The sequence below is a fragment of the Octodon degus genome, unplaced genomic scaffold (assembly GCF_000260255.1).
Source record: "Octodon degus isolate 3935 unplaced genomic scaffold, OctDeg1.0 scaffold00170, whole genome shotgun sequence".
NCBI lineage: Eukaryota > Metazoa > Chordata > Mammalia > Rodentia > Octodontidae > Octodon > Octodon degus.
Genome location: NW_004524746.1, coordinates 1,859,414 through 1,873,307, shown reverse-complemented (window position 1 = coordinate 1,873,307; position 13,894 = coordinate 1,859,414). Strand labels below are relative to the sequence as shown.

Below are 13,894 nucleotides of genomic sequence, written 5' to 3'. Positions count from 1 at the left end.
TGCTGGGGGATTGAACCGCGGTCCCTGATGCTTTTGCTAAGCTTGTTCTAAGTAGGTGCTTTAGACCACTGAGCCATCTCTCCAGCCCGAAAATTCTCTTTTAACATTAAAAATTTCAGTCATTTTCAAGTGGCTTATACAATATATAGATTTTTAGAAGAGGATTGATGGTGTAAGATATTATATATTAGTGGACCCAAGTGGTGAGACTGCTAACATATAATTGCAGACGTGTAAGACTCCTGAAAAATTAATTTATTGAGTATATTTCTTTCTTTATAGTAGGTCTCAGCCCTGGCTATACATTAATTTTATGTAGGAATCTGAAACAAATTGAGTGGTGTGCCAGTAAACTGGATCCCTGGGTGGACAAAAGCCCTCAATGTAGTATTTGAGGCTTTCCATAGGACAAGTGCTCCTAGCAGGGTTGATTTCAAGTTAGCAACATGGCATTATTAAATGTGGAGCTGGGGAAAGAAGGGCACAAATTGGCCCTCTGTCACCAGTTCACATATGCTGTGCTCGTCAGGCGCCCATCCTAGGCCAACTGAAAGAGACGTGGTGTGAAGCTGTGCCGAAGCTCTGAATTTATTTGTTTTCCCATAATTTTATTGAGAAACAAATAACAATGAGACAGTTTCAAACCAAATTGGTAGGATAGTTTCAATAATTAACACATTGCATATTCTCTTCCTAGTGGTTATTTGCTGTACAAGATGCAGACATGATATCCTATTTACAAACATTCATTAAGAGAATGTAACTATATATCTATCCTAACCATTTTGAATACACAGATACAAAATGAACATTCATCTGTATCCCCTCGAAGCTCTGAATTTAACAAGACAACCTGTGTCAGTGGAGTACTGGGCTTCTTGGAGCATAGCTCTTCATGGTGAAGACTGGAAAGCAGAAAACACTGTAGAAAATGAACTACACTTAGAAAAGGGAAATCTTCCTACTGCCTTTACTTCTGTCCACATGGATAGACAGTGAAGAGTGGAATGGTGGAATCATATTTGGAGTTAGACTTTCTGGGCAGTAACTTTCAACTAACAGAGTTTATATGAATGTTCTCTAATTTGAATGTTCTTCTGTGACTTCCACTCCATAGTTTCCTCTTCTACTCAGTGGCCAAGTCCTCTATGTACTGGCTCTACAATCTCAGCACTGTGGGTCTTTTTTTTATGTATTTAAAGGTTTTAAAATCTCAGAATCTTTTTTTTTTAAAGTAACAGTCTTGTCATGATGCCACATGACCAGCATTCTGCAGAGCCATCCTCCTCCCCACTTTCAGCTTTTACTCTGGATGCTGCTAGGCAGGTGGGTTGATGGGAGCTGTGTTTAGGTATTTTGTGGAAATATGTAATTTTTGGGAATGCATTTTGAAGGCTATTCATTCCATTTACTTGGTATGAAAGAAAGTTGACAAATAAAGTAAATTGGCCTGCTACTTAGGTAGCAAAGTTCACGGGCTTATAACTGAGAGGCAAGTTTGTGATCTGGGGAAGAACTCTGATGGAAAAGTGACATGGAGGGCCAGAGTCTTAAGGGCAATTAACTTGTTCATTTATTTCCTTTTCACTTACCGATAACATCTCTACTACACCTGTTCTATCAGTTGTGCTGTTAGACTGAGTATGTGCTAGATAAACGATCCTGCTGTCCTCTGATAAACTTCTATAGGGTTTACCATGGGTGCTCTGAGACCACAGAGGACAAGCTCTATGCTTAGCCCTAAGAAGATAATGCTGGTTTCTGGGAGCATGATAAGTTCAGATGGATGCATCCTTTTTCTATCTCCTTCACTTAATGGATGTTCTTTTTTTCATGAAGCAATTTGCCATGCATTTCTGTTTTAGGGTCAGTGGGTGCCATCTGCATCTTGGTTGCTTCTTCCTTTGCCTGCCTTTCCCATTCATTTTCCACTCCTATTGCGCTGTTTCTCTACTCACGACCATCTAGACCTCACTCTCTCGAGCCCAGAAACAGCTCATGTTTTTCATTGCTAAAACATGAGCTGTAGCCTCAGCTCTCAGTTACCCATCGCTCATGCCCAGTCTGCATCTGGTTTGTTTCCCAGGCCCTTTCTTCTGTGACTTCCACTCCATAGTTTCCTCTCCTACTCAGTGGCCAAGTCCTCTATGTACTGGCTCTACAATCTCAGCACTGTGGGTCTTTTTTTTGTGGTACCAAGGATCAAACTCAGGACCTTGTGAGCACTTATTCCACTGAGTTATCTCCGCAGGTCTTCTTGCATTGTACTTCTAAACCAGTATTGTTGGGTCACTCTAATACAACCACAATCCCCTTATTCCTCTGTTCTAAGACTGAGTAGTCTCCCTGTTGGATAAAGAATATTTTCAGACACATCAAACTTGCATCAAGCCTTTCGACAGTCAAGCCTTCATCTGCCATTTTTACTTTCTAGCCTAATTCAGTATTCCCTGGTCTATCATAATTTCGACCCCTGAGCCACTGTTTCTTGCTTGTTGTCCCCTGCCCTTATTCTTACTGATCTTTTAGTTGAGAATTTCCTCTTAAGTCTTTTGTTCAAATCACTAGCCCATTAAAACTTGCCTGAAATGCTACCTCTTGAAATAATAGTGATGACAATGATAACAATGACAAAATAGATAATATTTCTAAGGTTCTTACCATCTCAGAAACTACAGTTTTGCATAATTTTTTCATGAAGTAATCAATTCTATCCTTTCCTTAGTTCTTATGAGATAGGCACCATTACTGTCACATAATTCAGATGAGGAAATGAAGTACAGGGAGGTTAAATGATTGTCCGTAGTTTTCATAGCCAGCAAATTCAGAATTTGTTGTTCTCCCCATGGCTGTCCATTCCAACAGCACATTTGTAACAGTTTTGCACTTTTAATGTACAATTGCTGACTTTTCCTAAGTTCTTACTGTGATGTCTTAAAGCATACAAACCATTTTCTTTTTAAAGATTTTCCCTTTTTATTAATATATGTTTGTGATACATAATAAATACATTCATCATGGGGAATCAGTGGTATGTGTATGCTGCATCTTTAGATAATATTGTTCATTTTAAACATGATGGCAATCATTTGAGATAGGTAAGTATTGAATGAAACGTCGAGCACTCAGTCACATACAAGGCCACTGGGCAATGAAAGGTAGAACTAGGATTCAGACTTCGGTGATTCTGACTGCCAAGCCCACAGTTACACAGCTACTGGCCTCGATGTCTCTAATACATTCTCGACCTTTGAATTCCAGCCAGTATATTGTGCTTGCTATGAATTTCCCTTTTCATAAGCAGCCCAAGCTACCATACTACAAATAGGTCAGTAGTATGACTCTTCACTTTGCCCATTGCTTTAACATGTGTTTATTAAATTCAGTGATGAGCTGGAAAGGAGAACAGCAAGAGTGGAGGACCCCAACACGTAAGCCTGAGGAGGGTGCCCGCTTGTAAGATGCTGAGTGAAACTGGAAAGGAGGAGCCTCAAGGTTCTCAGGTCATAGATTCCCAGGCAATATAATACCTTCTGAAGCGAGTATCAGTTGGTGCAGTATGTACTGTGATATTAGGGCTTCGGCAAATATTTTCAAGGCAGCTCTCTTAGGTGTTTTCTTTTCTTTTGTGCCCTTTAGGTTTTTATTCCAACTTTTTTTTTAAAAAAATAGAACATTTGCTACTTTTACTTTGGATATAAATACTTAAACATACAGAATGCATTCTCCCAAGTTGCCCATCTCCCTGCATTTAGTCTTGCTTTACTTTTAAGATCTGCAATCCAGATTTTAATGAGAAAGCTGTTTTTAAGGACAGTTGGTATCTCTCAAAACTGCTATATCTCTTGAATGATTGTGGAAGAAGAACCTGAAGCTGGGCAGTGGTGCTGTTCAAGCAAAATAAAAATATCATTATTCATTTGCCTGGTTAGAAAAAAGAGCCTCTTTCAAAACCTTTCCCTGCCACCCCTCCACAACTGAAAAGAGTAGTAACAAAAGCTAAGGGGTCAACTATTAGAAAACATTTCTGATGAAGGGTGATGCATTTGACATTTCTGTTAAATTATAGACTTATAGATGCAAGTACTTATAGATGCAAGTTTGTAAAATATCTATTTTAAGGTTCTTGAAAAAAATGTTGAATTACATTGAATTTCAGGTAAGTAATGAATAATTTTTTGGTATGAGTATTTCCTATATATATATATATATATATATATATATACATACATACACATATATAGATATATAGATATATAGATATGTGGTACTGAAACATTTCTTGTTTATTTGAAATTCAAATTTAAATGAATTTGCTATATTTTTGTTGAATCTGGCCATCAAACCCTAATTAGATGTGTTCTTAGTAAGTGTGAAACTGTCGTAGAAAGAAAAGCATTCATATGTTTATATGGGAAAATAGGCCAAGAATGACTGGGAAAAGATACTTGAACAGGTTATAGCTTTCAAAGCAATTTCAGTAGTAGAAATTCTTTCTCTTTAAAAGAGAAATTGAAGGTAAAAGGAAATTGGCTTTAAGCCTTCGGATGGTGCTTTCCCAGGCTTGAGCGGTAGACTAAATGAAATTCATTTGTTACGGCAGTTCTACCTTGCCACTAACACAGGCATTAGGAAAGCCGTGCCAGCTCAGGCAGAATGTAAACAGATTCAACAGACAAGCTTAAAATGTTGACATCAGCTGAATGTCACCATCAGGAGATCATTATTTGTCGGGATGTGATACTAATACATGTTCACGTGCCAACAAACTACATGCAGCCGGCACCGGGCAGCAGTGAAGGTGGATGTATTTAATATAAAGACCCGTGGGTTTTGTTTAAAGAGGAAGATTTTGTTTTCAGTTTCATTATTCTAGAGTATTTGCATATGGCTATTGTGTGGAAACATTTTGAAAGCTTTCTGAAAATATAGAATAATTGAACCAGATCAAAGTGATTTCCTTAATGGAAATCAAGTTCGTGTTTAATGGCCATGGAGAAATTTCTCCCCTTTAATTGTTCTGTTGTTTAAAATCACAATGGGAAACCTGGGTATCTTTAAATACTAATGAACTTTCTGCAGATTCATTGTTTAAAGATTTTCCTTATGTAGTTATGAAATTTGTAGTTATATAGCTACTCATAACTTATTAAGTTAAAATTAAACTATTAAGCAGAATATCTTTATTATTTTGTTTATTTTTTTGGTTGCAAACCTACAACTTTACTGCTAAATCAAGATTCATTATATCATTTCTGAACATATGAACATATGTTCACATTTACTCAGTGTTTTGCCTTTGTTTGCTCAGAAAATATTCATAGCAACTAGATGTGTGTTGTGGGTTGTGTCTAGATGTCCCCCCAAAGCATCATGCAGTTATGGAGCTTTTTCAGGGGGTTAGTTCTAGAGTGTGTGATGCTGGTACTGATTCGTGGTGCAATGCTAGGCGCCAGGCTAGGAGGATTAAGGGTATGAGTGCTCTAACCCTAAGCAGCCTGGGTAAGATAAAAGGCGCAAAAGAAGTTGTTAAGGTCCTTTGCTTGCTTGCTTTTGCTGTCTTCTGCTTGCCATGAGCTGGTCTCCTCTGAGATGTCCCTCAGTCAAGCCACCCTGCCTTGGAGTCGGACAAATATGGACTAAACACTTTACAAACTGTGAGCTCTACAAACTCTATAAACCTTTTCCCCTTTAACTTTGAGTGTCAGATATTTTGTTTCATCAATGACAAAAGTAATGAAGTAACATGATGAGGCTTATTTTATAAAAGGTAGAGTGATCAAAAATAGTGCCCAAAGACGCACCGCTGGTAGTCTCTGTCATTAGCATTCACATACAGTCTATGTTCCAAATCCATGCATGCTTTACCACACACTGCTAGTGTAATGCATTTCATTCATTTCTGCATCATTCCTATAAGGCCTATAGGCCTAACCATGCTTGCTCCTGTGGATTCACTACTCATGGGAGTCAAATGTCATCTTTTGGTATCCTTATTATTAAAGAAATTCTCTAAAAGTTCTACCATGTTTATCATTCTCTCTAATCTTGTCAGAGAATCAAGTAGGTTCTCCTTCATTTCCTCCATTACCATTCTCAATTTCTTTTTTTCCCCCTTCTTAAACACACATTGAACACCCAGCCTGTGGTAGACGCTTAAGAGATGAAATGAATGAGGCAAATGGAAAATGGAAAGAAAATAAGAGCCAGATGTAGTGTTCGCTGCACAGATAAGTGACTGCAGGAACCTGGAATCAGGAGCAAGGAAACATCCTGAAGCTCTCACAGGAGGGCCTTTACTTGAACTGGATATTGAAAATGTACTGGATTTTATGGTGGAGCAAAGTGGTGAAAGGGATTTGGAGTCACATTAAAGCTGTGCAGATGTGGAGGAGTTAAAGGATGTGGCAAATTTGGGCACAAGTTAAGTATGGCTGTGGTGTTGGTGTGCAGGGAGAAGAACCTGAAAAATTGTTTATATTTAGGGCAGGAGGCAGTAGAGAGCTTCTGCATATAGTGGGACATGTAGCATTTAGACATGGCATAAAGTAACTACTCTAGTTTTGTGTGCACAACAGCTCATGACTTAGTTCCATGACCATTTCTGTTTCTTCAGGGATGGTGGTATGCCTGCCTGGGAAAGCATGTTTGCAGATGTCTCTGGAAGTAAATGCTGTGTCAGAGACAGGGGACCAGGACCAGGTTTATATGCTCAGATTAGGGTGAATCATCTCAGACAAGTGCATGATATTCCTGGTCTTAGTGTTGGGTCTTTGTGAGAAGGTTGGTGCTTATTGGACCTTTTTCTTTCTTTAGAGTTGAAAAGATGAGTGGATCTAGTGTTTGTATTTCTGTCCTTTGCACATAAGAACTCTCCTGCCATTATAAGTATTTCAGATCATATTAGCATTATTTCTTAATAGGTACCTTTCAGATGCCTTTGGTTAAATATAAGTCATATCAGTCCATACCACTGATTTGGTGATGGCCGTGTCAAGCTCAAAGGTAGGTCTTCCTGTAGTAGTACATGCTGTCTAAATGTGGGTCACCAGTTCTGCCAGAGCTGCCTTGAGGGGAATGAAGCAAGTGGGCACTGGCTTTGCTTTCATTTGCTTCTACATTTGTCTCTTAACTGAATTTCTTTGGTGAACATAAAGCTGTGAACATCCATTTAAAATGAGATATGTACCTGAGTTAAATAATAGGGTCAATCACAAATGCAAGGATGGGAGAATTGAACTAAGGAGAACATATGGCAGACTGATTAAGCCTGCAACCTCCCAGACAAGTGGATGGTGAAGGTTTAAATAAAAGGGACAAATGGTGTAATTTTAGGGCTCCAAGAGGAACAAAAGCCTCTAGCAGAATTCAAGATTCTCTGGGAGCTGAGACAAAGAACTTCTCTAGGCAGCCTGTATTTAATTGTTTTTCAGACAAAGGAAGGGGACACTGAGGAAAGCATGGGAAACTGAGTAGGACTTTAGGTGTCAGCACAAAGTAGTAAATCACTGCTACTCCCCAAGTAGTAGATTATGCTAATTAGGAGAACTACCTTATGTCCAGGTTGATACTCACATCAGGATGAGATGCTTGTGGTTTGGAGCCAGGCATCCTCAGTGGTGACCTTATCTTGACCTCTGAGGCATTAGGACATCACAGGCCCCTACCGGTATCAGCCAGAACCAGTGACTCACAAAGGTTCACTTACTATGAATCCACAATCCATCTCCAGACAAGGGGCCTAGGCCTGGGACAGACTCACAAATAAACATAAAAAGTCAACTGATTAGTTTTAAATCCTTCTCAGAGCTGCTTCATGTGGTCTCCATCAAGGAAAGTCATTTCCAAATAAACTTTAATATTCGATGTTTAATGACTAAATAGTATGATTGTGCATTGAAGATTGTCCATGAAATTATACAAATTTTCATAACTGACTTTTGAAAGTTTTCCACATAACTTTCCACTTTTTTTACATAAAATGTGGCCACAAGTCCCGGTTTATATGTTCAGATTTGGGTGAGTCATCTCAGTTCAGGAGCCAGAAATAATAATTATTTTTTAAGAAATATACACATGATATAGCTGTAACACTCTCTGTTAAGCCACACATTTTAATTATTCTAAAATAAATGGTTAATATCACACCAAATTTTCTTTAGTGTGATATTATTTCTGCTTTCAAATATAAAGTTTGGAACCTATAAATTTCTTGAAAATGTTACAACTCTGAAGACATTTTAGATACATTATCCCTAAAAACATATGAATTTTGACTAGATGATACCTGCAATTTAAGAATCATTTCTAATTAAATAAAATATAAATTATTCCAGTGTTTCTCCCTGGAAATAACATTTAAAACACTGGATTTGCACCAAGGAGTTGAAAGCATGGACTGATAACTTTAAAGAGATAATTAATAATCTAGCTTTTAGAATTATGTTCATTCCAAAATGGCTCTTTGTACTCCTTAAAGGTATCTTGAAAGAACTCCAAGGAACAGTGGTCTTATTCTACTGAAAGAATTTAATAATAGGACGTAAGAAAGTGCTTGAGCTGCAGGAAGGAAAGGAGCATGAGGGTGTGAACAGTGGGCAGGCAGGGCAGGGGCTCGTGAGGGCCCTTGCCAGGACCAGGCACTGGCTGGTGGAGGACTCATGCAGGATGGCACAGGGGAGCTGACACGTGTGTGTCACTGAGTGCAGGAATGGCTGAGCGTGGGCTCTGGGAGCCGGAGCTGAGCTGGAGACTGTCTCGGCGGCCAGCTACACTCAGCAGACTGAAGCTCTGTGAGTGGAAAGTGATGCGACCTCACCCATCTCGTGTCTATAGCCTTGGGAGCGGTGTCTGCTCCTAGCTGCCTCTGAATCTTGTGCTCAGTTACCTACAAGAAAATGGTGACCTCGTTGTTTCCCTGTGGGGGTAAAGGGACTTTCCATGAACAGAGCCTTTGACAAAAGAGAAGAGATGCTTTTCCCGTGTGTCTAGGAATAAACAAGGGCTCATACAGGGAAGGATATCCTAATGGTTTCAGTGCTTTACACAGATACCCATTTTTAAAAAAAATTTTTAGATACCCATTATTAATAAAATTCTATTTGTCTGAGTGATTGTAGCTCAGATTTGATAACAAAAACACAGCCATTGAGCTAAATGAAACACCTAGAATTTGCCTATTAGCTAAGGTGCCCTTCAGGAGCCAGCCCAGGGCCCTGGAGGGGTGCGGCAGTAGCTCCTTAGTACACTGAAGCGGTTTTCTAACCTTAGGGGAGAAATTCTATAATCAGTTAACTGATACCAAAGGATTGCAGCAGAACTGCTTAGCTTGTTTGAGAACAAGTCAGTGTATTTAGAAGCGTTTACTTACATAAAACAAATGGTTTTTTCAAATCAACCACTGATTTATTTATAAACACCTGTCTTCAAGGACCTTTACATTTCAGCATTCTTATTCTTCTATTCAAATATTTGGTATAAAAAGGCATTTCTCAGGAATGTCATATCTTTCATACTACTCAATTCATTCCATCCACGGGGCCGGGGAGTTAGCTCAGGAGAATAGGCGCTTGCCTGGCAAGCACAAGGGCCTGACTTCAATCCCAGGTACCAAAAAAAACAAAAACAAAATCAATTCACACCATCCTGTCTAGGAGACTGAATTCCTCATATTTTCGTCACTTTAATGACTTAATGACCTCATCATTACTTACACACGGTATTCCTTCTCTGAACACTGAATGTCCTTATGAACCAGGTTAGAGCATTTGGAAGGAGCTATGTTTTTATGTTTTTTCCTTTAAGGAAAAAAAAAAATCCTTCCTTATGTTTTGGTTCAGGAAGAAAGTATGCTTATTAGAATAAATTTACATTTTTTGGAAAAAGGAACAAGCTTATCCATTTGTAATAAATATTTCTATATGTGGATTTATACAATGTAAAGGAAACTAGTTTTTAACAAACAAAAAATGTTATCCTGAACATACACAAAAATAAGTTGAAGGGCCTATCTTGTCCTAAAATAAAAATAAAACAATGAATGTGATAAAAAATATACATTCAGAATTTTGAATAGGTTCGAAGTTACTGAAAGATATTGAAGTCTGAGTTTTCTGTCTGCCTCGTCAAAAGTCGTCTTCTTAAACCCTAGATGTGCTGCTCCAGTGGAGCCTGCTGTGAGGAACTCTTGTCCCTGGTATTTGGGAAGAGTCTGAACACAACTGAAGAGGGTGGGGGCTCCTGAGAGGCACAGCGGGGTCAGAATTGCGGCTGGCCAGCATTCCTCAGGCTGTTAGTTAGGGTGTGTCTAAGGCTGCTTCCTCATTGCATTTTTGTGTACAGGTCCTGGCAGCCGGGAATCCACCGTACATGCTAAGGAAGGGTCCTAGAATCTGTAGGGCTAGCTCCTTCAGAGATCATCGCACCCTGTGAATCTTCTGAGATCAGGCTGAGCTAGTGGACTGAGCTGACCTAGCTTCCAGACCGCAGAAGCTGTACGCTGGTGACCTTTGTAGCGCGGCCAGCTGCTCACTTCCTCTCCTTTAACACTTTACCTCTCACGATGCAGAGAGGACCCTCAGCTGTGCCCATGGATCCTGCAGTTACTCTTCTTGGTCTAGCAGCTGAAACAACCTGCAATGCAGAACCTTCCTCACTGGGACCTCACCAGTGTCACCGGTGATAAGCTGGCTCAGCAGTGGCCAAAAGAAGCAAAATCTAAAGGGAATTAAAGTAATGGGCATTTTTAAAAAAATAGTCTTTATATTTATTCAAGTATAAGGCATCAGCAAAGGACCATAGAATACCGATATTTTTTTCTTGTGCTTGAATTTCTGCCTGTAGTGAATAACTATATGACTGTTTTCTTCAACAACTGGCTTAGTGTTGTAACTTTTTTGTAAATTAGACTGACCTTGTCCTAGTTATTATTGTTCTTTCTTTTTTTTTTTTTTCATTTTATGTATTTGGTACCGGGTCTCACTATGCAGCCAGACTCATAGTGATCCTGCTGTTTTCAGCCTGCCCAGTGCTGGGATTACAGGTGTGTGCCACCACACTTGGACTGGTTTGCTGGCTCATTGTGCCTCGGGTGGGGCTGGCATAGCATGCAGGACCCAGGATCGAACCCTAGTCCCTGTCCTTGCCAAAGTGGGCACTTAGTCTGCTGAACTATCTTGCTGGCCTTTATTATTCTTAAAAAGGAGGAGATTCAGTGTTGCTTTTTCTTTGGCAAATTTGTAGAGAGACATTGGATGTGTCGGATGAAGGTCTGCAGGAAGCAACAAACCTGTGTTGATGTCACATTGGCTTGAGAATTGGCTAAGCTGTGCTTGAGTGTGTGTGTGTGCCCACGTGTGCCTTTCTGTGTGTGATCTGTGGGTGTGTCTTCAGCAACCAGTATGAAGTATTCTTGCCTGTTAGTATTTTAGCTTTCGTGAATTCTTAACAGAAAGGCGGCTGTTCCATTATCTTATACAAATATTTGGCACTGGGAATTCCCTTATTTACTAACTGCAAGTAATACAATATTTTTAAACCTCCAGTCATTGGGAAGGAAAAATAAACAACTGACATAAAGATACTTAGCACTGAAAACTTGCAGAGTTTAGTATTTGACAGGCAAGAGACTGGAGTTTATCATTTATCATTTAGTGAATACAGGCCTTTAATCATACTTTTTGTTTAGTAAAAGCGTTGGTTATAGAACATGTAGAAGGAGTCAAAAGGGTCTCTGTTTAAAAAAAATAGTAAAATGTCCAGCAGAGCATGTTATATTTTAGAATAGTTTTTATTTGGCTGGGGGAGGTGAATCTGAGGTTGTATTAATTTTCCAAGATAAGCAAATTTGACTTTTGTGGTTTTAAATTATGTTGAGTGTCATTTGTAAAAAAAAAAAAAAAAAAAGTGATCTGACATTTTAGCTGTAAATTTAGGGAGAAGCAGGTTAAAATAACTTTTATGGTGTTTACAACTTTTACTTTTCTGTCAGAGAAACATATTCTTGCTGACAGGGCTCTGTAACATTTCTTTGATTATCTGTCCTCAAAGATGCCTGTGTAAGTGTTTGAGGAATGCAGCATCATTTTACTTTATTATAAAAAGTCTCTTCCAGTTAGTATTTATATAGAAAAACAGTTTGGACAACAGCCGCCCTGTGTATTTCTATTGAGCTGGACAGGGGGGTTTTGTTTTCTTTAGTATATGTCATAGAGTCCTTTCTCTATAAAATTGGATGGAATGAAGGTGTTAAAATTTTATATCTTTATAACATCATTATATCTTTATATCTTTTAACTGTCAACTAGCTTCCTCTAAAAGTGCCATTTGTAACTGACAGTTTCCGCTCCTGCTCTTCTCAACTGTTTCCAGATTTTCTATCCCAGTAAGTTTATGAGCTTTGTTAAAGATTGCTTTTTGTTTTCATTAGATTGACAAATTTAGAAATGAAAATTTAAAAACATCAATATTCTGAAAGTGAAAGTTATTTGAAATACCTTATATGAAATGAACATTACCTGATTAGGAAGTTTGTTCGTATCGATTATTAACAACTAAGAGCTAAAGCTATAAAAAAAAAATCACATTCATTTCTTAGTGCTTGTATAAAAATTCAATTTAATGAACTGGTAAGTACTCAGAGGCTCCATCACATGCTTACTTCCTTCTAAAAATGTAAAATGTGAATAGCAACAGCATTATTTTTAGTATTGGGAAGAAGCAAATTTGATCTGATGGAAAATATAGCGAGAAAAGTTGGGATTCCTGTCACATTAGAATTTGTTAAGAATTTGACATCGCTTTTAAGCTCGATTTGTCCTTTAGCCGTGCCTAGTAGGGAGTAGAAAGAGGCATTATTGCTATCTTTAAAATTTTGATGTAGTGGCAGCTTTTAAGTTTGTACAAATAGGAAAAGTCAAAGAGGAGTAGCTGGAGTTTTTCTGACAATTCTCTTTAAAGACCAAAAGGGCTTTGTGTGTACATGTGCTCAGGAGTAACAACCTGTAGCTGATGGCTTTGCAGCATTGCTGCCAATATCCAAATCACAAACAATGTCCTTAACACAAGATGGCCGTCGTGTCCACCTTTTATGTGCTTCCCATAATGCTGACTCATTGAAATGCTTCCAGCTGTGCGTTGAGGATGCCAGTAGTCTCATCACCATTCACAGATGGGTTCACTGATGTGACAAGAGGTAAGGCATTTGCCCGATTTAGCGGTAGAGCTGGAATCTGAACCCTTGAAGTTTGTTGCCAGAGCCTGTGCCCTGAAAAGCTTTCCATTGTTGCCTTTCAATCAGGAATGAATTAGGTCTAGCTTCATTTTTTTCTTAAAAAATGATTAATTTTGTAATTTTAAGGGCTAAATTATCTTAATTTGTGTATGCACATAAATACGTACAAGTCTAATTCATGTTTTACATCCCTTTATTTCCTTTTTTAATTTACATATACACAATAGTTGATTGTGTTCGTGCCTGTGTATGTCCACTCAACAATAAACTGAATTCAGGCCTCCCTCACTAAATGAAGTTGCAGATAAAACTCAAAGCTTCATAATGTTGTGACTGAAATAAAGTATGGTAGGTAGCCCAACTCGTGTTGATTGAATAGCTTGTATTTGTGGTTGTAATGATCAGTTCTTCAGAAGAGACCCTAATTCCAGGCAAGGTCTCATAAAAGAGGCCCATGTTCAGGCTGGTAAATCACACTAAAGTATACACTTTTCACAGTGTGTTACTCTTCTCAGGCTCTGGACTACTGAAAGCATATTACTAAGAAGACAGTACCTAAATACCTAGAAAGGGTCCAGGTGCCACTCACCTCTTTAACTCCAGTCGCCACAAAGGCTATTTGAGCTACTTATGGTTGTCAGCCTTTTGAAATACTTTTCTTCT

The 13,894-nt window shown here is 38.6% G+C and overlaps 1 protein-coding gene across 2 annotated transcripts in view; it reads left to right on the top strand.

Annotated features, from left to right (window-relative positions):
• Positions 1-13,894, top strand: part of Tspan12 (tetraspanin 12) — a 72,517-nt gene that overhangs the window by 18,305 nt on the left and 40,318 nt on the right. The gene's annotated exons all lie outside the window — the stretch shown is intronic.